The following is a 24,726-nucleotide window of genomic DNA, read 5'->3' on the forward strand; positions in this document are numbered from 1 at the left end:
CCAACACCATGGTGGAGGGAGGACAGCTCATCCAGATCATCCCCAACCACACAAGGTGATTATGTATTTCTATACAACTCTCATTTAAGTTTTTTTGCAGGAAAACTCCTCTCTAAATGGGAAGGTCCTTACGTTATCGAGGAGGTCTATCATTCCGGTGCCATAAAAATAAACAACTTCGAAGGCGCAAATCTGAGGGTGGTGAACAGTCAAAGAATCAAACATTATATCTCAGGTAATCCTATAAATGTTGAAACTAATGTTATTGAAACTGTAACCCCAGAGGAGTGTATAAGGGACATCTTCCAGAACATTTCATCCTTCGAAAAGGAAGAGGTATGTGGTACGGTAAGCAAACCGACTCCAAGATAGTTCTAATAGCAATTTTTCTCTGTTTTGGAATATTTAAGAAAATAGGAAAATAAGAAGCAGTCCGGAAAGGACACGAGGCGTCCACGAGGGTGGAGGGCGCTCCCTACCCCCTGGGCGCGCCCCCTGCCTCATGGGCACCTCGTGTGCCCTCCAGACTCCGTTTTCTTGCACGATACTTCTTTTGGTCGGTAGAAATTCATTATATAATCTCCCGAAGGTTTTGACCACCGTACCACGCAAATATCTCCTGTCTTTGTTTCGAGCTGTTTCTGCTGTAGATTTAGAGCAAGATGTCATCTCAAGACTCCGATGGAGAGAGCTATGTCTCACATCTCATTGCTGACCCAAAGACCTGTGGGGACCTATCTCCTTGCGGTCGAACTACGGATGATGAGGAGGATCAATGATTCAAGTTTGGAGGAGGATGTTCCTCCACCTCAACCTGGGGATATGCATGAATTTCAAGAAGTCTAGTCTCCCTAAGAGAGCTAAACTTTCTAACAACCGATCTATTCCCTCTCGTTTTCGGCAGAAAAGCAAAGGAGATTTATGTGACAAGATCTTGAAGCTAGAATCGGAGGTCGACGATTTAAAGGAGGAGATCGCTTTCTCAATTACAATATGAAAAAGCTGAAGGCACAACTGTCATCATCATCACCATCTCCTCCACCTCCAAAGAAAGAGATATAAATACATGGGTATGGGCACTCCCCTTGGCAACTGCCAAGCTTGGGGGAGTGCCCCGGTATCGTATCACCATCACACTTTTATCTTTACCGTTTTTCTTAGTTCAATCCTTTTGGTAATATCTTGATCTAGTAGAATAAAGTTTTAAGTATGATTTAGTTTTGAGTTTTGCTTTATGATCCTTCTATGTATTCGAGTCCGTGAGCTATATATAATAAAGATTAGTTTTGAGTCAAGGGCTTTGCTATCTTGCTATGATCTTGAGGGAATAAAAGAAAGAATAAAAAGTAATAAAAATATCATATGGATCTTATGGAGAGTAATGACTTCACATATAAAGAGTATGATGAATAAAAGTTATTGAGAGTTGACAAACATAGTTTTGATCATTGTTGCAATTAATAGGAAGTAATAAAGAAAGAGAGGTTTTCAATATAAATATGCTTTCTTGGACATCTTTTACGATTGTGAGCACTCACTAAAATATGACATGCTAAAAAGTTGAGGTTGGACAAGGAAGACAATGTAATGAGTTATGATTTCTTACATCTGAAATAAATTATATTGCCATGGATCATCCAACATGTTGAGCTTGCCTTTTCCCCTCATGCTAGCCAAATTCTTTGCACCAAGTAGAGATACTACTTGTGCTTCCAAATATCCTTAAACCCAGTTTTGCCATGAGAGTCCACCATATCTACCTATGGATTGAGTAAGATCCTTCAAGTAAGTTATCATTGTTGCAAGCAATAAAAATTGCTCTCTAAATATGTATGATTTATTAGTGTGGAGAAAATAAGCTTTATACAATCTTGTGATGTGGAAGAAATAAAAGCGACGGACTGCATAATAAAGGTCCATATCACAAGTGGCAATATAAAGTGATGTTCTTTTGCATTAAGATTTCGTGCATCCAACCATAAAAACACATGACAACCTCTGATTCCCTCTACGAAGGGCCTATCTTTTATTCTTGTCTTATACTTCATACAAGAGTCATGGTGATCTTCACCTTTCCTTTTTACATATTATGCTTTGGAAAGCACTGTGTGTTGGAAAGATCCTGATATATATATATATATATATATATATATATATCTAATCGGATGTGTTATTTCATGAAATATTATGTTTGACATTACCCTTGAGGTAAAAGGTTGGGAGGCAAAACTATAAGTCCCTATCTTTCTCTGTGTCCGATTAAAACTTCATACCCATAAGTATTGCGTGAGTGTTAGCAATTGTGAATGACTAAATGATAGTTGAGTATGTGGACTTGCTAAAAAGCTCTTATATTGACTCTTTCCGATGTTATGATAAATTGCAATTGTTTCAATGACTGAGATTATAGTTTGTTAGTTTTCAATGAAGTTTCTCATTCATACTTTACATTGTGGATGGATTGTTACTTTAGCATAAGAAATCATATGACAATATATATATGTGTTGCTGTTATAAGAATGATCATGATGCCCTCATGTCCGTATTTTATTTTATTGACACCTCTATCTCTAAACATGTGGACATATTTTTCGATATCGGCTTTCGCTTGAGGACAAGCGAGGTCTACGCTTGGGGGAGTTGATACGTCCATTTTGCATCATGTTTTTATATCGATATTTATTGCATTATGGGCTGTTATTACACATTATGTCAAAATACTTATGCATATTCTCTCTTATTTTACAAGGTTTACATGAAGAGGGAGAATGCCGGCAGCTGAAATTCTGGGCAGGAAAAGGAGCAAATATTAGAGACCTATTCCGCACAGCTCCAAAAGTCTTGAAGTTTCACAAAAGTCAGTTTCAGAATATATAAAAAATATTGGGCGAAGGAAGCACCAGAGGGGGGCCACCCACCATCCACGAGGGTGGGGGGGCGCACCCTACCCCCTGGGCGCGCCCCCTGCCTCGTGGCCCCCCTGGCAGGCCTCCGGTGCCTATCTTTGGCTATATGAAGTCTTTAGCCCTGTAAAAAACCATAAGCAAGCTCTCGGGACAAAACTCCACCGCCACGAGGCAGAACCTTGGCGGAACCAATCTAGGGCTCCGGCGGAGCTGTTCTGCCAGGGAAACATCCCTCCGGGAGGGGGAAATCATCACCATCGTCATCACCATCGATCCTCTCATCGAGAGGGGGTCAATCTCCATCAACATATCCACCAACACCATCTCATCTCAAACCCTAGTTCATCTCTTGTATCCAATCTTTGTCCCAAAACCTCAGATTGGTACCTATGGGTTGCTAGTAGTGTTGATTACTCCTTGTAGTTGATGCTAGTTGGTTTATTTGGTGGAAGATCATATGTTCAGATCCTTTATGCATATTATTACCCCTCTGATTATGAACATGAATATGATTTGTGAGTAGTTACGTTTGTTCCCGAGGACATGGGAGAAGTCTTGCTATAAGTAGTCATGTGAATTTGGTATTCGTTTGATATTTTGATGTGATATATGTTGTCTCTCCTCTAGTAGTGTCATGTGAACGTTTACTACATGACACTTCACCATTTTTTGGGCCTAGGGTAAGGCATTAGGAAGTAATAAGTAGATGATGGGTTGCTAGAGTGACAGAAGCTTAAACTCTAGTTTATGCGTTGCTTCGTAAGGGGCTGATTTGGATCCAAATGTTTCAAGCTATGGTTAGGTTTACCTTAATACTTCTTTCGTAGTTGCAGATGCTTGCAAGAGGGGTTGATCATAAGTGGGATGCTTGTCCAAGTAAGGGCAGTACCCAAGCACCGGTCCATCCACATATAAAATTATCAAAGTACCGAACGCGAATCATATGAGCGTGATGAAAACTAGCTTGACTATAATTCCCATGTGTCCTCGGGAGTGCTTTCCTTTATATAAGAGTTTGTCCAGGCTTGTCCTTTGGTACAAAAACGATTGGGCCATCTTGCTGCACCTTATTTACTTTTATTACTTGTTACCCGTTACAAATTACCTTATCACAAAACTATTTGTTACCGATAATTTCAGTGCTTGCGGAGAATACCTTACTGAAAATTGCTTATCATTTCCTTCTGCTCCTCGTTGGATTCGACACTCTTACTTATCGAAAGGACTACGATAGATCCCCTACACTTGTGGGTCATCATAGACCTAAGCCTGAAACTGAGTGCTTCTACTGCAAAGGGAATTGTCAGTGGAAGCGGAACTACCCCAAATACTTGGCGGATAAGAATGATGGGAAAGTGAACAAAGGTATATTTGATATACATGTTATTGATGTGTACTTTACTAGTGTTCATAGTAACCCCAGGGTATTTGATACCGGTTCAATTGCTAAGATTAGTAACTCGAAACAGGAATTGCAAAATGAACAGAGACTAGTTGAGGGCGAGGTAACGATGTGTGTTGGAAGTGATTCCAAGGTTGATAAGATCACCATCGCATACTCCCTCTACCTTCGGGATTAGTGTTGAACCTAAATGAATGTTATTTGGTGTTTGCATTGAGAATCAATATGATTGGATCATGTTTATTGCAATAGGTCATTTAAGTCAAAGAATAATTGTTGTTCTGTTTACATGAATAAAACCTTCAATGGTCATACACCCAATTTGAATGGTTTGTTGAATCTCGATCATGGTTATACACATATTCATAATATTGATCCCAAAAGATGCAAAGTTGATATTGATAGTGCAACATATTTGTGGCATTGCCGTTTAGGTCATATTAGTGTAAAGAGCATGAAGAAATTCCATGCAGATGGACTTTTGGAATCACTTGATTATGAATCATTTGATGCTTGTGAACCATGCCTCATGGGAAAGATGACTAAGACTCCGTTCTCCGAAACAATGGAGCGAGCCACTGACTTATTGGAAATAGTACATACCAATGTATGCAGTCCGATGAGTGTTGAGGCTCGCGGCGGGTATCATTATTTTCTGACCTTCACAGATGATCTGAGCAAATATGGGTATATCTACCTAATGAAACACAAGTCTGAAAACATTTGAAAAGTTCAAAGAATTTCAGAGTGAAGTGGAGAATCATCATAACAAGAAAATAAAGTTTCTACAGTCTGATCGCGGAGGCAAATATTTGAGTTACGAGTTTGGCCTTCATTTAAAACAATGTGGAATAGTTTCACAACTCACGCCACCTCGAACACCACAGCGTAATGGTGTGTCCGAATTTCGTAACCATACTTTATTAGATATGGTGCGATCAACAATGTCTCTTATCGGTTTACCACTATTGTTTTGGGGTTATGCATTAGAGACAGCTGGATTCATGTTAAAAAGGGCACCATCTAAATCTGTTGAGATGACACCGTATGAACTATAGTTTGGCAAGAAACCTAAGCTGTCATTTCTTAAAGTTTGGGGTTGCGATGCTTATGTGAAAAAGCTTTAGCATGATAAGCTCGAATCCAAATCAGAGAAATGTGTCTTCATAGGATACCCAAAAGAAACTATTGGGAACACCTTCTATCACAGATCCGAAAGCAAGATCTTTGTTTCTAAGAATGGATCCTTTCTAGAGAAGGAGTTTCTCTTGAAAGAAATGAGTGGGAGGAAAGTATAACTTGATGAGGTAGTTGTACATTCTCTCGAATTGGAAAGTAGCTCATCACAGAAAACCGTTCCTGTGATGCCTACACCAACTAGAGAGGAAGCTAATGATAATTATCATGAAACTTCAGATCAAGTTACTACCAAACCTCGTAGGTCAACCAGAGCATGTTTCACACCAGAGTGGTACACTAATACTGTCCTGGAAGTCATGTTACTAGACCATGACGAACCTATGAACTATCAGGAAGCGATGATGAGCCCAGATTCCGATAAATGGCTTGAGGCCATGAAGTCCGAGATAGGATCCATATATAAGAACAAAGTGTGGACTTTGGTGGACGTGGCCGATGATCGGCAAGACATTCAGAATAAATGGATCTTCAAGAGGAAGACGAATACTAATAGTAGTGTTACTATCTGCAAAGCTCGACTTGTCGAAAAAGGTTTTTGACAATTTCAAGGTGTTGACAATGATGAGATTTTCTCACTCGTATCGATGCTTAAAGTCTGTCCGAATCATGTTAGTAATTGCCACATTTTATGAAATCTGGTAAATGGATGTCAAAATTGCATTCCTTAATGGATTTATTAAAGAAGAGTTGTATATGATGTAACCAAAAGGTTTTGTCAATCCTAAAGATTCTAACAAAATGTGCAAGCTCCAGTGATCCATGGATGGACTGGTGCAAGCATCTCGGAGTTGGAATATACGCTTTGATGAGTTGATCAAATGATATAGTTTTATACAGACTTGCAGTGAAGCCTGTATTTACAAGAAAGTGAGTGGGAACACTACAACCTTTCTGATAAGTATATGTGAATGACATATTGTTGATCGGAAATGATGTAGAATTTTCTGGAAAGCATAAAGGAGTGTTTGAAAGGAGTTTTTCAAAGAAAGACCTCGGTGAAGCTACTTACATATTGGGCATTAAGATCTATAGAGATAGATCAAGATGCTTGATAAGATTTTTTTCAATGAGTACATACGTTGACAAGATTTTGAAGTAGTTCAAAATGAAATAGTCAAAGAAGGAGTTCTTGCCCGTATTGCAAGGTGTAATGTTGAGTAAGACTCAAAACACGAGCATGGCAGAAAATAGAAAGAGAATGAAAGTCAATCCCTATGCCTCAGCCATAGGTTCTATAAAGTATGCCATGTTGTATACCAGACCTATTGTGTACCTTGCCATGTGTTTGGCAAAGGGGTACAATAGTGATCCAGGATTAGATCACTAGACAGCGGTCAAAAATATCCTTGGAGGAGTAAGGAAATATTTCTCGGTTATGGAGGTGATAAAGAGTTCATCGTAAAGAGTTACGTCGATGCAAGGTTTAACACCGATCTGGATGACTCTGAGTCTCAATCTGGATACATATTGAAAGTGGGATCAATTAGCTAGAGTAGCTCCATGAAGAGCATTGTAGACATAGAAATTTGAAAAATACATACGAATCTGAATGTGGCAGATCCGTTAACTAAACTTCTCTCACAAGAAAAACATGATCACACCTTAGTACTCTTTGGGTGTTAATCACATGGCGATGTGAACTAGATTATTGACTCTAGTAAACCCTTTGGGTGTTGGTCACATGGCGACGTGAACTATGGGTGTTAATCACATGATGATGTGAACTATTGGTGTTAAATCACATGGCGATGTGAACTAGATTATTGACTCAAGTGCAAGTGGAAGACTGAAGGAAATATGCCCTAGAGGCAAGAATAAAGTTGTTATTTTATATTTCCTTATATCATGATAAATGTTTATTATTCATGCTAGAATTGTATTAAACGGAAACTTGATACATGTGTGGATACATAGACAAAAAACCGTGTCCCTAGTAAGCCTCTACTAGACTAGCTCGTTAATCAAAGATGATTAAGTTTCCTAACAATAGACATGTGTTGTCATTTGATGAACGGGATCACATCATTAGGAGAATGATGTGATGGACAAGATCCATCTATTAGCTTAGCATGTTGATCGTTCAGTTTTATTGCTATTGCTTTCTTCATGTCATATACATATTCCTTTGACTATGAGATTATGCAACTCCCGGGTACCGGAGGAATACCTTGTGTGCTATCAAACATCACAACATAACTGGGTGATTATAAAGATGCTCTATAGGTATCTCCAAAGGTGTTTGTTGGGTTGGCATAGATCGAGATTAGGATTTGTCACTCCAAGTATCGGAGAGGTATCTCTGGGCCCTCTCGATAATTCACATCATGATAAGCCTTTCAAGCAATGTGCCTAATGAATTAGTTGTAGGATGATGCATTACGGAACGATAAAGAGACTTGCCGGTAACAAGATTGAACTAGGTATGAACATACCGACAATCGAATCTCGGGAAAGTAACATACCGATGACAAAGGGAATAACGTATGTTGTCATTACGATTTGTCTGATAAAGATCTTCATAGAATATGTGGGAACCAATATGAGCATCCAGGTTCCGCTATTGGTTATTGACCGGAGAGGTGTCTCGATCATGTCTACATAGTTCTCGAACCCGTAGGGTCCGCACGCTTAACGTTCGATAACGATTTGTATTATATGAGTTATGTGATTTGGTGACTGAGTGTTGTTAGGACTCATGGATGAGATCGCAGACATGACAAGGAGTCTCGAAATGGTCGAGAGGTAAAGATTCATATATAGGACAATAGTATTCGGACACCGAAAGTGTTCTGGTGGTACCGGGTACGTATCTGGTCACCGGAAGGGGTTCCGGGCAACCCCCGACAAGCTATATGGGCCTAATGGGCCAAGAGGGGAAACACACCAGCCAAAAATGGGCTGGTGCACCCCCCCATATGGGCTAGCCAAATTGGAGAAGGAAAGGTTGAGAAGGAAAGGAAAAAGGGAATAGGATTCCACCTTCCCCCTCTTCCCTTCCTACTCTGAATAGGAATAGGAAAGTGGGGAGGCCGAATTGGGAGGACCCCAAGTAGGATTTCTCCTACTTGGGGCACCCCTTGGATGCCTCTCCCCCTCCAACCTATATATATGAGGAGGGCACCACTAGAACACACAACAATCATTGTTAGCCATGTGTGGCTCCCCTCCACAGTTTACGCCTCCGGTCATATTTATGTAGTGCTTAGGCGAAGCCCTGCACGGATCACTTCACCATCACCATCACCATGCCATCATGCAGAACTCTCCCTCGACACTTTGCTGGATCAAGAGTTTGAGTGACATCATCGAGCTGAACGTGTGTAGAACTCGGAGGTGTCGTACATTCGGTGCTTGATCGATCGGAATGAGAAGACGTTTGACTACATCAACCACGTTAAACTAACACTTCTGCTTTCGGTCTATGAGGGTACGTGAACACACTCTCCCCCTCTTGTTGCTATGCATCTCCTAGATAGATCTTGCATGATCATAGGAATTTTTTTGAAATTGCATGCCACGTTCCCCTACACCAGTTCTATTCCGCTTTTTCAGATCTTATTGTCAAAATAAGCCACAAAAGATGTAAAGAAGTCATTTTTGAGTTATGGGCTCGGGCTTAACTTATTTCGCTTTGGAGGGGGGTGTTTCCGGTAGAAGCTCACTGGAAATTGAAGGGAACGGGAATAGTGAAATGACTCTATTGTCTGCCTATATTACACTCAAAATGTCACTGCTCACGCCCGCGTCACACCTGACCCTTAAGTAAAAACAAACACACAAGCGTTCATTGCCCTGCCTGCTTGCATCTCCTCTCCCCTTTCCCTTTACCTCGATCCCCTGCCTGCAGTGCTAGGGTTCATGTCCTGGTCCTCGATGATTCTCTATCTAGCTAGGATACATGGCCGATGGTAGGGCCAAATTTCCTCGGCTGCTCCTCCCTCTGGCACCGCCCCTCATTCTCATGGTTTCTAGCAGCTGCTCCACTGTGGTCCGTCCAACGCACTACTCTGGCGGGTGCCGCACAACTACGGCCGATGCCACACTACGGCAGAAGGCACCTTATTCCCCTCCCCTCCTCCCAGGCCATGGCCTTGAGGTGCTGTTAAAGGATGAGCTCATCCAACAAGGTGAGTATCTCCTCTGATTTTTTTGCCAAATTTTCATTGTGATCCGCTATACGATGAATTTCTATGAGCTGCTTTTGCTACTACTATATGATGCATTGCTATGACCTGCTCCTGCTACTGCTATATGATGAATTGCTATGAGCTGCTGCTGCTACTATATGATGAGTTGCTATAAGCTGCTGCTGCTATATGATGAATTGCTATGAGCTGCTCCTGCTGCTGCTATATGATGAATTGCTGTGAGTTGCTCCTGCTGTTGCTATATGATGAATTGCTATGAGCTTCTCCTGCTGCTGCTATATGATAAATTGCTATGAGCTTCTGCTGGTATATGATGAATTGCACCCTACTACTGCTGATGTTGCTGTATGATGAGTTGCTATGAGCTACTACTATATGATGCTTTCAGGTGGTGCTACTATATGATAATAACCAGCCACTTGGACCATCGAATTTCGATGAATAATTGTTCTTAATTTAAATTTGGGTCATGCGTTCTTCGCTTAAATTAGGCAATGGGATCTCTATGGAAGACATTGACCAAAGTAGATTGTGCCAAGTAGATGGTATCTTTGTATTTGCATTTTGAACAAATAGTGATGGTCTGTTTTCCTATCATATTAATTACTGCACTGGGTTTATTTATGATGTTTGCAAGTCAAATTAATTTTCATATGGGTAGCAAAATGAAAAAAATATAATGCAATCTAGACTTTTCACTGATCATACCAAAGATAAGCTGAAAAGGAAGGCAATGAAAAGAACTAGTTGGCTTATTACCTGGAGCTTATATTCACAGGTGCTTATTTTCTTAGGATAACTCGTAATAACTGTCCCTAAGAAACATGGCAAATACAACTGACATACAAATAACATGTCACGATGATTTCAATGGAGGAGTGACCTACCATAGCACACTGTATAGGCTCACCGTTGCCTCTCCTTTTTTTGCGATGTTCCATGAAATTGCCACATACATCTTGTACTTTTTCATTGTGTAACCCTATCTGCAAGTTGACATGGCTAATTTCAGACATCTCTACATGATAATACATTGCATATACCTTGTGCATATTTAAACCACCAATTAACGATTGTGTGCGTAGCATAAACTAGCCATGACTCTTTGTGCTGGACTAGCAGGCACTCTAAGGGAGCCTAATGTAGTGCACTGGAATTCCTACATGCCAGCTACCATTTTGTGTAATGTACTACCTCTCTTCCTAAATATATTTCTTTGTAGAGATTCAAGTATCGACCACATACAGATGTATATAGATGCATTTTCGAGTGTAGATTCACTCATTTTGCTCTGTATGTAGCCTATAATGGAATCTCTAGAAAGACTTATATTTAGGAACGGAGGTACGAGGTAGTACCATATATGACATCTACATATATAATTTATCAGCCTGTAGTAGAAATCATTGTCTGCACAAAGGGATTACTGGTCGAAAATCCTAGCAAAGCACGCTGGCAGGCAAACAACAATAAAAGAGAGAGAGAGAGACGCACTTACAAGATCATAGCAATACCTCAGTCCAGGATCTTGGTTGGCCAAGCTGTTAGATCCAGAAGAAACATCATCCTTGTAGTTTTTGCCAGCTGCATAACATGTAACATCGACCTGTTAGTATATTTGAAGTACATCGGGCAGGTGATGCTGGATGGGTTTAAGGTGACAAGTACCTAGGCCATGGCGGGTGCTTGGCATCTTGCCAGACGGTGGGAATCGGGTTAGAAACGTCAAGGGTGATGACGTTGCACTGGCTGCCGGGGTCAGATAAGGAGATCTAGAACCATCGGGTAGGGTGTCTATGGACGGCTCCAGTAGGGTGGACTACGGTGTGGGTGAAGCAGATCTGAGGCCGTGGATGAGGGCGTCGGTGAAGTTGCTCCAGTGGTTGGGTTCAGGATGTTGTTGACGATGCAGATCTGCGGCCGTGGACGGGGCGTCAGAAGCTGCTCTGGTAGGTTGGACGAGGGTGCGATGAAGAGGATCTGAGGCCATGGACTTGTGAGTTGGCAAAGCCGCCCCAGTAGGGTTGAGAATGGTATATGCGAAGCTACTCTGGTAGGGTTGACGATGGTGTCAGCGAAGCGGCTCTGGTAGGGTGGAGGAAGGTGTCGGCAAAGAGGATCAGAGGCCGTCGATGAGGGCGTCGGTGGGGCGGCTCCGGGGGGGACGAAGAGTCTCCGGTGGGGAGTACGAAGGAGCTTCTACAGATGCGCTGGAGTTGACGAGAGTACCGGTGAAGTAGATCCGACGCCGTGGACAAGGCCGACACTGAACGGGCTGTGGTATAGTGGTGGATGAGCAGTCTACTTGTTTCTAGGGGAGGTGGGAGGGGTAGATGCGGCCACAGAAGCAGATCTGACGATATGGACGCCACTGGCAGTGAATGGGCTCTGGTACACCAGTGGATGAGCAGTGTAGGGTTTCGAGAGGGGAGGGGTAGAAAGGCTGATGAAGTACAAAGGGTGTGATGTAAGATGCTCTGGTGCTGTGGAGTTAGTCGTTTTTGGGGGAGGGGGAGAGGAAATGGGGATGTTGTGTGCTGGGGAGAACTAGAAGTTACCCAAGCAGCCCCGACCTATTATGTAGATGAGGGTGGTATTGTAACTGTTTTTCTCCGTGCACCAAGGACAATAGGGGAATTTCGCATGCTAAAGACTATGTGGCGGAAATTTTAGAAGGAGGCGGGAGATTTTGCCACCCGCGGGATCATTTGTATCCAGTTTCAACTAATTCTGGACAATGCTAGTGGGAAGGTCATGCGAGACTATGTACACGGGGCACGCGTCAGCAATTAATAACTGGTGTGAAGTCCACCCTAGAAAAAAAGATAATAACTCGGGATGATGCACTGATAACTTGGACCTTCACATGGGCACGACCAATCGTACGGGTGTAGAGGCGTGTTCACAAAAAAGGGATCAAATGCTCAACCTATGTATTTCTCGTGTAAATAGATAATTTAGTGCCATTGGTTATTTACTTTAAACATAATTCATTGACGTGTTATTTTAGAGGCGCACAAAAAGAAATGGACATTGTAGTCCCACAAAAGAAATGGATATTGTAGTCCGCTACTTAAAAGTGTTACCTCATATGATTACATAGCCTCCATTTCATAAATTGCGTACCCATTGAATTCATATATGAATATTACATATATTACTTCACAATAGAACCTTAAATCATCCAAGACTAATGAATTTGAATGCAAGACTAACAATGGTGCATGTACACTACATTGGTTGTTTGAAGAAACATCACTGTAACTTTGGCATGCACAATTGAAAAGGATTATTTAGAAAGAAAAAAAATGTGATATGTGAGTGTCCAATATATATAGCGTTGAATCGATATTGTATCTTTGGCCACGATACGAAGTAGATATTGATTTATGTTCAAGTGATGCACGTCCACGATTGTTAGATAGTGATACGTGAATGAATTGTGCAATCTCTCTCACACGCATACATATCTCATTGCTCCGTGCGCATCGGAATCACACACGTGCACTTCATGTATTTCTCTCTCTCCATCAAGGTTAGAATTTGTCTTTCTACCCTTTCCTACAAGTCTCTCACACAGAAACACACACGCTCTCTCTGTCGAACACACCCACCCCTTTAATTCCGCCCACCCACCGCTGCTAATGTCTCAAAGTATAATTATGTCTCTCACACATATGCCTAAGGTTAACTCGAGTTCCGGAACCATATGAATACATACAATGGGATTCCAGCAGAGCACCTTTTGTTTTGAGATTTCTCTCTCTCTCTCTCTCTCTCTCACACACACACACACACACACAGGCGCGCACGTGCATAGACATTGTTTCTCGCTTCATTTTTTCTGGCACTTGCATGCACACCGTTTGTTTATCTCCGTGATGCTTTAAGTATGCCTCGCACACATGCTATCTACCTATCCCTTAATATAGATATGTGTCACACAAACTCCTTCTCCCTATATCTAAGTGTCACTACCCCCCACACCCACCCACACACACTTCCCTTCCCGACACTGAAGGAGTAGGGTGACACCTCGATCTTGATACTAATCTATCTACTGGATTCTCTCTCAAACACACACACACCCTACCCGACACCGAAGGAGTAGGGTGGCATCTCGACCGTGATAGTAATCTATCTACTGCCTCTCTCCCAAACACACACACATGCACACACATTATCTAGTTGTGCCTCTGTGCCTACCGCGCACACTCTCGATACATCTTTCTCTCCCTCCCCCTCCCCACCCCCAACAATGACAACAGAAGGGTGACAACTCGATCTGATCTTAATCTACCAATTGGTTTCTCTCTCAAACATTGTGTCTTTGTGCCTCGATCAGACACACTCAATACGTCTTTCTCTCCATAGCACCCTCGATATGTAGACTTTTAGCGCGCGCACAGCTGTAGTGACGATGACGCTGAACCCAGTGTGCCTTGTTTTTACCAGCCTCATGTGATAGTTTTCACCCTGTTTTCTCTTAATTAACAAGGCAACCTTTTCTTTGTTACTACTAGTGAATCTGAAATCATTCGGGGTAGACATAAAATATATCACTTCAACCCAATTATTGCAGTAACTATTTTAAAAGAAACTAGCTAGATGCCTGTGCGTTGCACAGAACATCAAGATGCATTTGTATGAGTAGTTTATCTTCTGAAAGAAAATGATGACCAAGAAAATGCCTTATTTGCAAACGTGGAGAGGGGTGTGGGTATCTTTTTGCAAAATTGCCATAGTTTCTTTCCTATCCGTTAGATATAAATCCGACAGCCTATATTGCAGGATGGGACATACACCATCATCACCAACTCTGTTTTCTACTCCCTCCGTTCCTAAATATTTGTCTTTTTTAGAGATTTCAACAAGTGACTACATACGGAGCAAAATGAGTGAATCTACACTCTAAAATATGTCTACATACACATCCGTATGTGGTAGTCCATTTGAATCTGAAAAAGACAAATATTTAGGAACGGAGGGAGTATAAGAGTAGACATGGAGATACATCTCCAGCATGGTTCACAACGAAAATGTGCTGGACTGGTTAGCGCCAGATGCTCGCAACGCGATGACCTGATTTCCAATTCTGTATTTAACTTTAGATTTTTATATTATATATTATTTGATATATACTTCTTTCTCTACTGTACTGATAGTGGAACCCATAGAGTACTTAGAATACAAGATTAAGGATGGACTTATTTCTTTTTAACTTTCTGTACGAAGCTGTAGTCACCCTGGAAGTCGCGTGTACACCGTACATGCAATTAACTTTTTATAGAGGGAGAATTATACATGCAATTAACTCAAATGGATTGGATGTGACTCTATTATTTCCAGCATAATAGCATCTCCAACGGCAACCGACAAATTTCCTCCCGCTTCCTTCCACACAGGATGACATCAAACTCCAGCGGCATACACTTTCACAACTCTAACCAACTAGAGGAAATTCGTGCAAACACAGACTGATTTCAAATAAGCATAAAGGATTTCGTATAAAAAGCCGGATCTTCATATACACATGATGGATTTCATTACATTTACATGAACTAAGCGGTGCTAATCTGGCTCTCGTGGTATATTTAATACTCCCTCTGTCCAGAAATACTTTACCTAGAAATGGATGTATCTAGACTTATTTTAGTTATAAATACATCCAATTTATCCATTTTGAGAACAAATATTTCTGGACGGAGGGAGTACCTAATCTAAATGGCCGCCCACGGATCCCTTTGTCTTCCTCATGTCCGGCAGACACTTGTGGGGTCGACGAAGGTCCTCGGAAGAGACGAAGCAGGAAAGAAACCACTTGAATACGCAGTCGTCACCTCAGCGGTGGTCTTCATGGGACCCAAGTGGCAGCGGCCTCCCGTGTTCTACTTCTCCTTGATGATGGCGGCGGACACGGAGAAGCTGGCCACCGACTCGTTGCTCTCCATGTACCCGACTTCTGTCTCTGCCTGCATGGCACTGCCGTAGGCACGGGAGGCGCACCCATAGGCATAGGAGGCACGCCCATAGACACCGGAGGCGCGGCCACGACAGACACTAGTGGCGCGGTACGACGCGGCAGGGACGACGCCTGTGCCGCCATGCTCGCTGCCGTTCCGGCGTGGAGCAACTCGCCACTCCTCATTGAGGTGAACTGGAGCAGCGAGTTGCTGAACCACGTGCTGGCTTGGGGCGACAACTGGCTCCGTCGGGCCAAGCGAGGTTGGTAAAGCACCGAGTGGCCTCGCTCATATCCGGAGGGCTCGGCAGGCCAGCCAGCCGGGTAGTATGCTGGAGAACGGCTCCTTGCAAGCCATCAGAAGAGTGGATAAAATGGTGATGGAGGAGATGGGGGAGTGGCGGAGGGGTGCGACTCTTGCCCATTGTCTGCGTGGCCTCGTTTAAATAGAGGGCGGACGGTAGGAGCTTAGCAGGCGTCTGGCCTCATTTAAATTGAGGGTGGACGGGAGGATCTTGGCCGGAGTTGCGTTTAATTCCGGCCTGCTCATGAATGGACGTGTGGCTGGAGTAGGTTTCTCAGTTTGCATGCAGGTTTAAGGGTGGCGTTTGATGCAGGCAAGGACATGTGTTCTGCCGGGTGTGCGGCGAGCAGCGCTGTAGTATTCGATTTGACAGCGGGCGGCACAGTTCCCGATACGGCTTTAATGCAGACGAGGGAGAGGGTAGCGGTTCCCGAAATGTTGAATGGCCAATGATGCATCCTCCTTCAATTAGCATCGTGAATGCATGAGGGAAGTAATGGGAGGAAGACCGGGAAAAGAGGCAGCCTAATGTGAATGCAACCCAGTTTGCACTCATATAAAGGCGCCCCTCATTCCAATGCATCTACCACATCATACGGACCTAAGCATTTGCCTAAGCACCTACACTAAGCGCAAAAGTGCTCACTCTAAACCCATGGCGGCGATCAAGATTTTAAATCAAGGCTGATATGACTGATATAAAGGCCGATATATCACTTTTGGGGTTGTACCGATATATACATAACATATCATTTTGAAAATATCATTTTCAAACATATCACCCGATATGGACCGAAATATCAACCGATATGGCCGATATCTAGCCCGATATGTCCACCGATATAGCACGATATGTAGATAACAATAGTTCTTTATTAAATAGCAGTGAAATAAGATTATGCACTTACAACTTCAGCATATATTAACAAATTCATGCACAATGTTTCATACAAATGCATACATATCGTACATTTTTAACCATAGAGTGAGAGTTTTGTGAATATTTCCTTAATAGTTTCTTAATCAACAAGTTAATAAACTACGAATCTAAACGTGTTATGTTGAAGCATTGACATCATACATTTTGTTTTTACTAAAAATAGATGTTTTGAACAAGAATAATGAAAAAAACTAGACATGTTTCCTCCGACATATCTACATATCATCTGATATATCACTCGATATCCGATATCTGATATGTCAAAGCCAAACCGATACAAACCCGATATCTGATATTTTGAAGCTTGGCGGTGATGCGCGCGAGCGGCTAGCGGCTGTGCTAGATGGTCCATGATGCCGGCCTGCGGCATGGTACCGAGGATTGTCTCCAAACGGTGTTGGCGACCGGCTGGCGGATGGCCATCATCGATGCCAGCTACAACTCTTAGTTGGACCAGATGATCATTGCCACCATCAACGAGTTCACCATCGTCACGAAGCTCGCGGATGACATCACCGTATTCCTCCAGCCCACACGCCCGGGCTCCTCATTGCCTTCCACCCTAAGCGGCCTCCATGGCGGGAACCTCTTTCAAGCACTGGTGGCCCTGCGACAACCCACCGACGCCACGAAGAATGTCCACCTAGAGCTCGCGCTGGCCAAGAGGCGCCTCTCCCTGCAAGAATTCGTCGACCTACACATCCATGTGCACGAGCAAATCGTGTACATAGGTATCTACGAGGCCAGTGAGGATGCTACGACGTTGGCCTTCCTCAACTGTCTGGAAGCCTTGGATGCCTTTGCTGAGAAGCACCTTGACCTCGCCACAAAAGCCGCCGCTTCTTAGCCGCCGGTCGGTGGCCCGGCACACTGAGTTGAGGAGGAGGAGGTCGTACGTCGGTGGGCGCATCTTTCTTCTTGCCTCCTGTAACCACCACATCGATCGCATCATCGTGGCCTTAATTCTTATTGTGCTATTGCATTCTTGTTCCAGTCAACACAAACATGTGTGATCCCTTTGCTTAATTATATGCATCACTATAACTAGTACTCCTTCCATAAATTTATAAGTTGTGCTTACCTTTTCCATCAACTTCGTCCAACGCACGGGCATCTTGCTAGAAACACTAGAACATGTCGGACCGCATGTGACCAAACCAACAATGTGCTAACCGAGCTACTACCCTGCTTATCTGGTGGAAAAAGCCCCGCCCTAGCGTTTCCAATCGTTATTTCTATCTATCAATTGTGTCAAGGAGCAGAACCAAATGTTACAATTTATACATGTTTCTCTAACCTACTCCTATAAAAGACTCAGTTGGTGATGGTGGCGTGTCTGCCATCCGTCATTTCTGACCATTAGATCCGCATCTCATGGCTGTGAGGTAAGTTGTGGCACTTTTGCAACAATAGCCCACTTCTCTGCTCCAATTTGCAGGAAACCCCTTATTATCTTCAAAGAAACCACATCCCTCCCTCATCTCATCAAAACAACCTGAGGAATATATTTTGAGTGAAAAGTAATATATTTTTAGTGGTATATATGTATATCAAAACAAGAGTGTGTTCTTTCAAGTTTGTGAACAATTACTACTATTCTACTACTATGGTTCCATGCAACGCACGGGCACATTGCTAGTAAAAGGAAAAGGCCTGCCGCGTTTGCGTCGCACCCCCACACTCCTGGGAATCGGGAGTACTCCATGGCCCGTCCGGCACGCCACATAGCTAGGGAAGGCACATTGCCTAGCATTTTCAATTTCATGTGGGACCGCAGTTGAGCAAACCAACTATTGGCAAACCGCAACCCGCCTGTCGCGTCGGAAAACAGAAATGAGGAAGGGAAGATCTAGCTATAGCACGGAAGCCAAGAAATTTGGGGTCAGATGGGGCTCGTTGATACATTAGGAGCATTCCGTACTACTACTCCTACTAGTACGAAGTTTGTACTACAACTAGTACTACCACTATACAACTAGGTATGTGCACGGCACAACATTGTAGGAACAAAAAACGGGAAGATCTTGTTTTGGGTGATTTATCTTTTTTCCAGTCAATGTAGTATGAATAATATGATGTGGGGGGCACCCATGGAGCTTATGTGGCTTGGTTGCATGGCTAGGAAAGGCTAGAGAAAAATAAATAGATAATGTGTTTAGAGTGCACTCCACTAAATAGATATACTTTAGGTCCATTGCAACGAACGGGCCGGCACATTGGTAGTAGTAAGAAACAAATTCCGGGTTTGGCAAGAGTTCGTACCGCGGGAGCACCACAAATCCTGCCACAGGAGTTACATTTTTCTCTCGGGGCCCACGGGACCGAGCTTCAGTGGCTTAGTGCACCGACCTATGAGTCAATGACATGTGGACCTTAAATGTGGCAGGCCCACATGTCATTCTCATGGTGGTGGTATGGTTCGTGACTCACTCGTTCGAGATGAACTGGCTGGTGGTGGCGTGGCTGTGGCGAGGGTGCCACAGCTGGGCGTCGGGGCGTTACGAGGCGTAGATGGCCACACCGGCGGGTACTACCTATAGTACAGAAGTACTCCAGCTAAGGATTGATGCCCAGGATGAAATGTGTCACAACAACTGGATGAAAATACGATGGTGTGGGAGTATGGATCGGGGCACAGGAGCGGAGCAGGAAAATCGCGTCTAATCGGGTGTGGCTGTGCACTACTAGGGAAAAGACTAGCAGTAGCATGGGTATTTTGCCTAGCAGTACCGTGGGATGCCGCGCTACAGATAAAGCGCTACAGCTAACATGTAGCAGTAGCGCGTGTTGTCCCAGACTACTTCTATACATGGCTAGCAGCAGTGGGCTTTAGTGCCACGCACTGCTGCTAATAGGTGCGCTTTTAACTAGGACGCGCTACTAGTAAGAGAGCGCTACTGCTAACTTTATTCGCCTCGTTACTGCTAGTTTTATTAGTTTCTATTTTTTTCTACATATTTGTTTTGTATTTGAACGGGCTTTATACAATAATCTTTAGCATATCAAACACATACAAATGTAATCATAGCGTATACGTACATATAGTCTCATCAAATCATGTCATCATCATAATCATCATCCAACACAAAGTGGTCTCTCGTCTTGATCTCGAAAATAGTGATACAAGTCTCGATTACTTGCAACTACATTGTCATCCATCTAAACAATGATATACACGAGAAGAGCTATCACTATGAGTGAGAGTGGAACTATGCAGTACATGAGTTCGTATCCCTCTCTCACATTAGCGTGAACCTAAACTAACACCTGGGCCTGACACTCCGGCCACTCATGTTATACTCCTAGCGTTGCACTTCTTCGTCATCGATGATCTATGCACCTGCATCGTCACATGAGTCGATGATATGCAACATATATAGTTGAGCAATAGAAAGAGATAGACTTGGAAAAAATAAAAGTAACATATCATAATCATAAATAACAAAGTTCATCTTACCCAAAGTGCTGGAGTTGAGGAGGACAGTTTAATTACATCACAAATAAAGTTTTGTCGTGCATAACTCAAAGTTTCGTCATTCAGAAAGTATGGACTAAACGGACACATTGTGATATCTCGACAATCACTCCAACATGTCATTCCATCCATCCAAGTCAGGGAGATAGTCCCAGAGCTTAGTGAAAGGCTTCAGGTCGAGACGCTGAGCGGCTACGCGTGTTCGGACGTCTTTCTGCGACTTTTGCCCTTCCTCATAGAACAGACTTGTGATACTTCTCCAATGTATCTACTTTTCCAAACACTTTTGACCTTGTTTTGGACTGTAACTTGCATGATTGTAATGGAACTAACCCAGACTAACGCTGTTTTCAGCAGAATTGCCATGGTGTTATTTTTGTGCAGAAATAAAAGTTCTCGGAATGACCTAAAAATCAACGGAGACGCGTTTTGGAATTAATAAAAAATAATGGCAAAAGAATCAACACCAGGGGCCCACACCCTGTCCACGAGGGTGCAGGGCGCGCCCCTGCCTCATGGGCCCCCTGAGGCTCCACCGACGTCAACTTCAACTCTATATATTCACGTTCGGGAGGAAAAAATAGGAGAGAACAATTCATCGCGTTTTACGATACGGAGTCGCCGCCAAGCCCTCATCTTCACCGGGAGGGCTGATCTGGAGTCCGTTCGGGGCTCCAGAAAGGGGAATCCGTCGCCATCATCATCATCAACCTTCCTCCATCACCAATTTCATGATGCTCACCGCCGTGCGTGAGTAATTCCATCCTATGCTTGCTAGGGTTGGATGAGATTTATCATGTAATCGAGTTAGTTTTGTTAGGGTTTGTTCCCTAGTATCCATTATGTTCTAAGATTGATGTTGCTATGACTTTGCTATGCTTAATGCTTGTCACTAGGGCCCGAGTGCCATGGCTTCAGATCTGAACCTATTATGTTTTCATGAATATATGTGAGTTATTGATCCTATTTTGCAAGTCAATAGTCACCTACTATGTGTTATGATCCGGTAACCCCGAAGTGACAATAATCGGGACCACTCCCGGTGATGACCGTAGATTGAGGAGTTCATGTATTCACTAAGTGTTAATGCTTTGGTCTGGTACTCTATTAAAAGGAGGCCTTAATATCCCTTAGTTTCCAATAGGACCCCACTGCCACGGGAGGGTAGGATAAAATATGTCATGCAAGTTCTTTTCCATAAGCACGTATGACTATATTCGGAATACATGGCTACATTACATTGATGAACTGGAGCTAGTTCTGTGTCACCCTATTTTATAACTGTTGCATGAGGAATTGCATCCGAGATAATTATCCATCACTGATCCATTGCCTACGATCTTTTCACATATTGATCTTTGCTTAGTTACTTTTCCATTGCCACTGTTACGATTGCTACAAAAACTACTGTTGTTACTTTTGCCACCATTACCACTACTTCCATATTACTTTGCTACTAAATACATTGCTGCAGATATTAAGTCTTTCAGGTGTGGTTGAATTAACAACTCAACTGTTAATACTTGAGAATATTCTTTGGCTCCCCTTGTGTCAAATCAATAAATTTGGGTTGAATAATCTACCCTCGAAAACTGTTGTGATCCCCTATACTAGTAGATGCTTAATTGGTCGCGGGAACAGTGGAAATCTTAGTGCTCCTGATATTGTCATATTGCGCCATGCTTTGTTTCGCGATACCACTTTCAGCTTAGGCGCTATTTTTGCTAAACGTTTAAATCTAAACCAAACAAAGGGTCCCATCTTAGGAGGCATCTTTGCTTCATGCCTTGCTGAATACTTTGGGATACCTATTAGGCATTATGAGAAAGAGGAAAAGTTGCTTCCCCTATTTTTCTAGATTATAAGAGTATGGTAGCACATGATTTTATTGTTGAAGATAAGAAAAAGATGCTTAAGTATGAATTGACATTTGATAAAACTCGCTGTGAGATTATTACCTTGCCTGCACCCTCTCTGTTTAACATACTTTCAGGCACGTACCTCATCTTACCTGAGGCCATTTATGCATATTGGATGCTGACACAAGTCCTAGAGCCTGAGCCAGAGCCACCACTTGATCCTTATCGTCAGTCTGTTTATAAGTGGGATCCAGAGGAGATCGCCAACCAGTGGCACCCTATGGACCCTGCTCAGTACACCGAAGAGAGTAGCTTTGATCAGTGGCCATAGACTAACTTAGGCCAAAAGCCTAAGCTTGGGGGAGTATGTATTTATCACCGACATTACATTCATGTTCACACACTCATTCCATTTTTTGGTGCTCATACTTTCTCATTGTACTATCCATGCTAGTTTATTTTCCTTTTTAAGCCTTCTTCTTGTGTGTTTGAAAAACCTTAAGAAAAACCAAAAAAATTACTTGTAACCTTTAGCTAGTTTACTCTCCATGCTTGTAGTAGTAGTAATTAAAAGAAAACCCAAAAAAAAATCTCGTTCTTCTTTTGCTTGTTGGGAGCTTCCCCGTGTAAACAGTTCTATTTCTTTTCTTTGGGGGTCGAGAGGAGAAGACCATGATGAAAATATTGAGTGGCTCTCATATGCATTATTGCTGATGTAGCGAAGAGCCCATATTACCTTGTCTTCTCCCTTGTATTAAATGCTTGCAGATTCCAGCTTAGTCCAATGCACGTGCACTACTATTATTATCCACACCGTTCAGTCGTGCAAGTGAAAGGTAATAATGACGATATATCATGGACCGATTGAGATGAGAGAAGCTGGTATGAACTCGACCTATCTTGTTTTTGTAAATATGATTAGTTCATCATTCCTGATTCAGCCTATTATGAATGAAACATGTTTGAATTGACAATTAGAGATTATAGTTGCTCATGCCATGCTTAATTAGCTAGGAGTTCATAATGGTTTACCTTGTGTGCCAACATGCTATTAAAATAGTTGTGATGTGGTCTAATAGGGTGCTATCCTCCTTTGAACGATTCTAGTGGCTTGACTTGGCACAAGTTCATGCATGTTGCTGGAACAAAATCAACATAGCCTCCACGATATTTATGTTCATGGTGAATTATATCCTACTCATGCTTGAACTCCATGAAATTCTGTTTTGTATGCTCGAATAGATCATGTATCAACTAGGGCTGTCTATATCTTCCATGCTAGGTGGATTATTCTCAAGATGAGTAGACTCCGCTCATCATTCACGAGAAAATGGCTGGTAACCGGGATGCCCTGTCCCATGCTCAAATCAAAATAATTGCAAACAAAACTCCCCCAGGATTGTTCTTAGTTGGAGGCACCCATTGTGTCAGACAAGCCATGGATTGATGTTGTTGGTGGTGGGGAAGTATAAACTTTACCACTTTGTTTGGGAACTGCCTATAATGTGTGTAGCGTGGAAGATATCGAGATCTCTTGGTTGTTATGTTAACAATGAAAGTATACCACTCAAAATATTATTTATCTCTATTTCAAAACTCAAGCTCTGGCACCTCTGCAAATCCCTGCTTCCCTCTGAGAAGGGCCTATCTATTTACTCTTATGTTGAGTCATCATCCTCTTATTAGAAAGCACCAGTTGGAGAGCCCCGCTTTCATGTGCATGCATTACTATTAATTTACACTGAGTATGACTGTGACTGGATCTCTTTTACCATGAATTACAATGTCTAGTCAGTCCTTGATCTTCAGGGGTGCTCTGCATTTATGTTTTGTGGTCTCAGAAAGGGCTAGCGAGATTCCATTTTGTTATATCATATTATGATTGTTTTGAGAAAGTGTTGTCATCTGAGATTTATTATTATTGCTCGCTAGTTGATTATGCCATTGATATGAGTAAACATGAGGCCTAAATATTATTGTGAATATGATTAGTTCATAATCTTTGCTGAAAAATTGAATGCTGACTTTACATATTTGCAACAACAAGATCAAACAGACTTTGTAAAAGTTTTTCTTTATCACTTTCAGTTTGTCAACTGAATTGCTCGAGGACAAGCAAAGGTTTAAGCTTGGGGGAGTTGATACGTCTCCAACGTATCTACTTCTCCAAACACTTTTGACCTTGTTTTGGACTCTAACTTGCATGATTTGAATGGAACTAACCTGGACTGACGCTATTTTCAGCAGAATTGCCCTGGTGTTATTTTTGTGCAGAAATAGAAGTTCTCGGAATGACCTGAAAATCAATGGAGATGCGTTTTGGAATTAATAAAAAATACCGGTGAAAGAATCAACACTAGGAGGCCCACACCCTGTCCACGAGGGTGTAGGGCGCCCCTCCTAGGGCGCGCCCCTGCCTCATGGGCCCCCTAAGGCTCCGCCGACGTCAACTCCAACTCTATATATTCACGTTCCGGGTGAAAAAAAATAGGAGAGAAGGATTCATCGTGTTTTACGATACGGAGTCGCC

This window comes from Triticum urartu, chromosome 2A, assembly GCF_056163025.1.
Source record: "Triticum urartu cultivar PI428250 chromosome 2A, HENAU_Tu73, whole genome shotgun sequence".
Classification (NCBI taxonomy): Eukaryota; Viridiplantae; Streptophyta; class Magnoliopsida; order Poales; family Poaceae; genus Triticum; species Triticum urartu.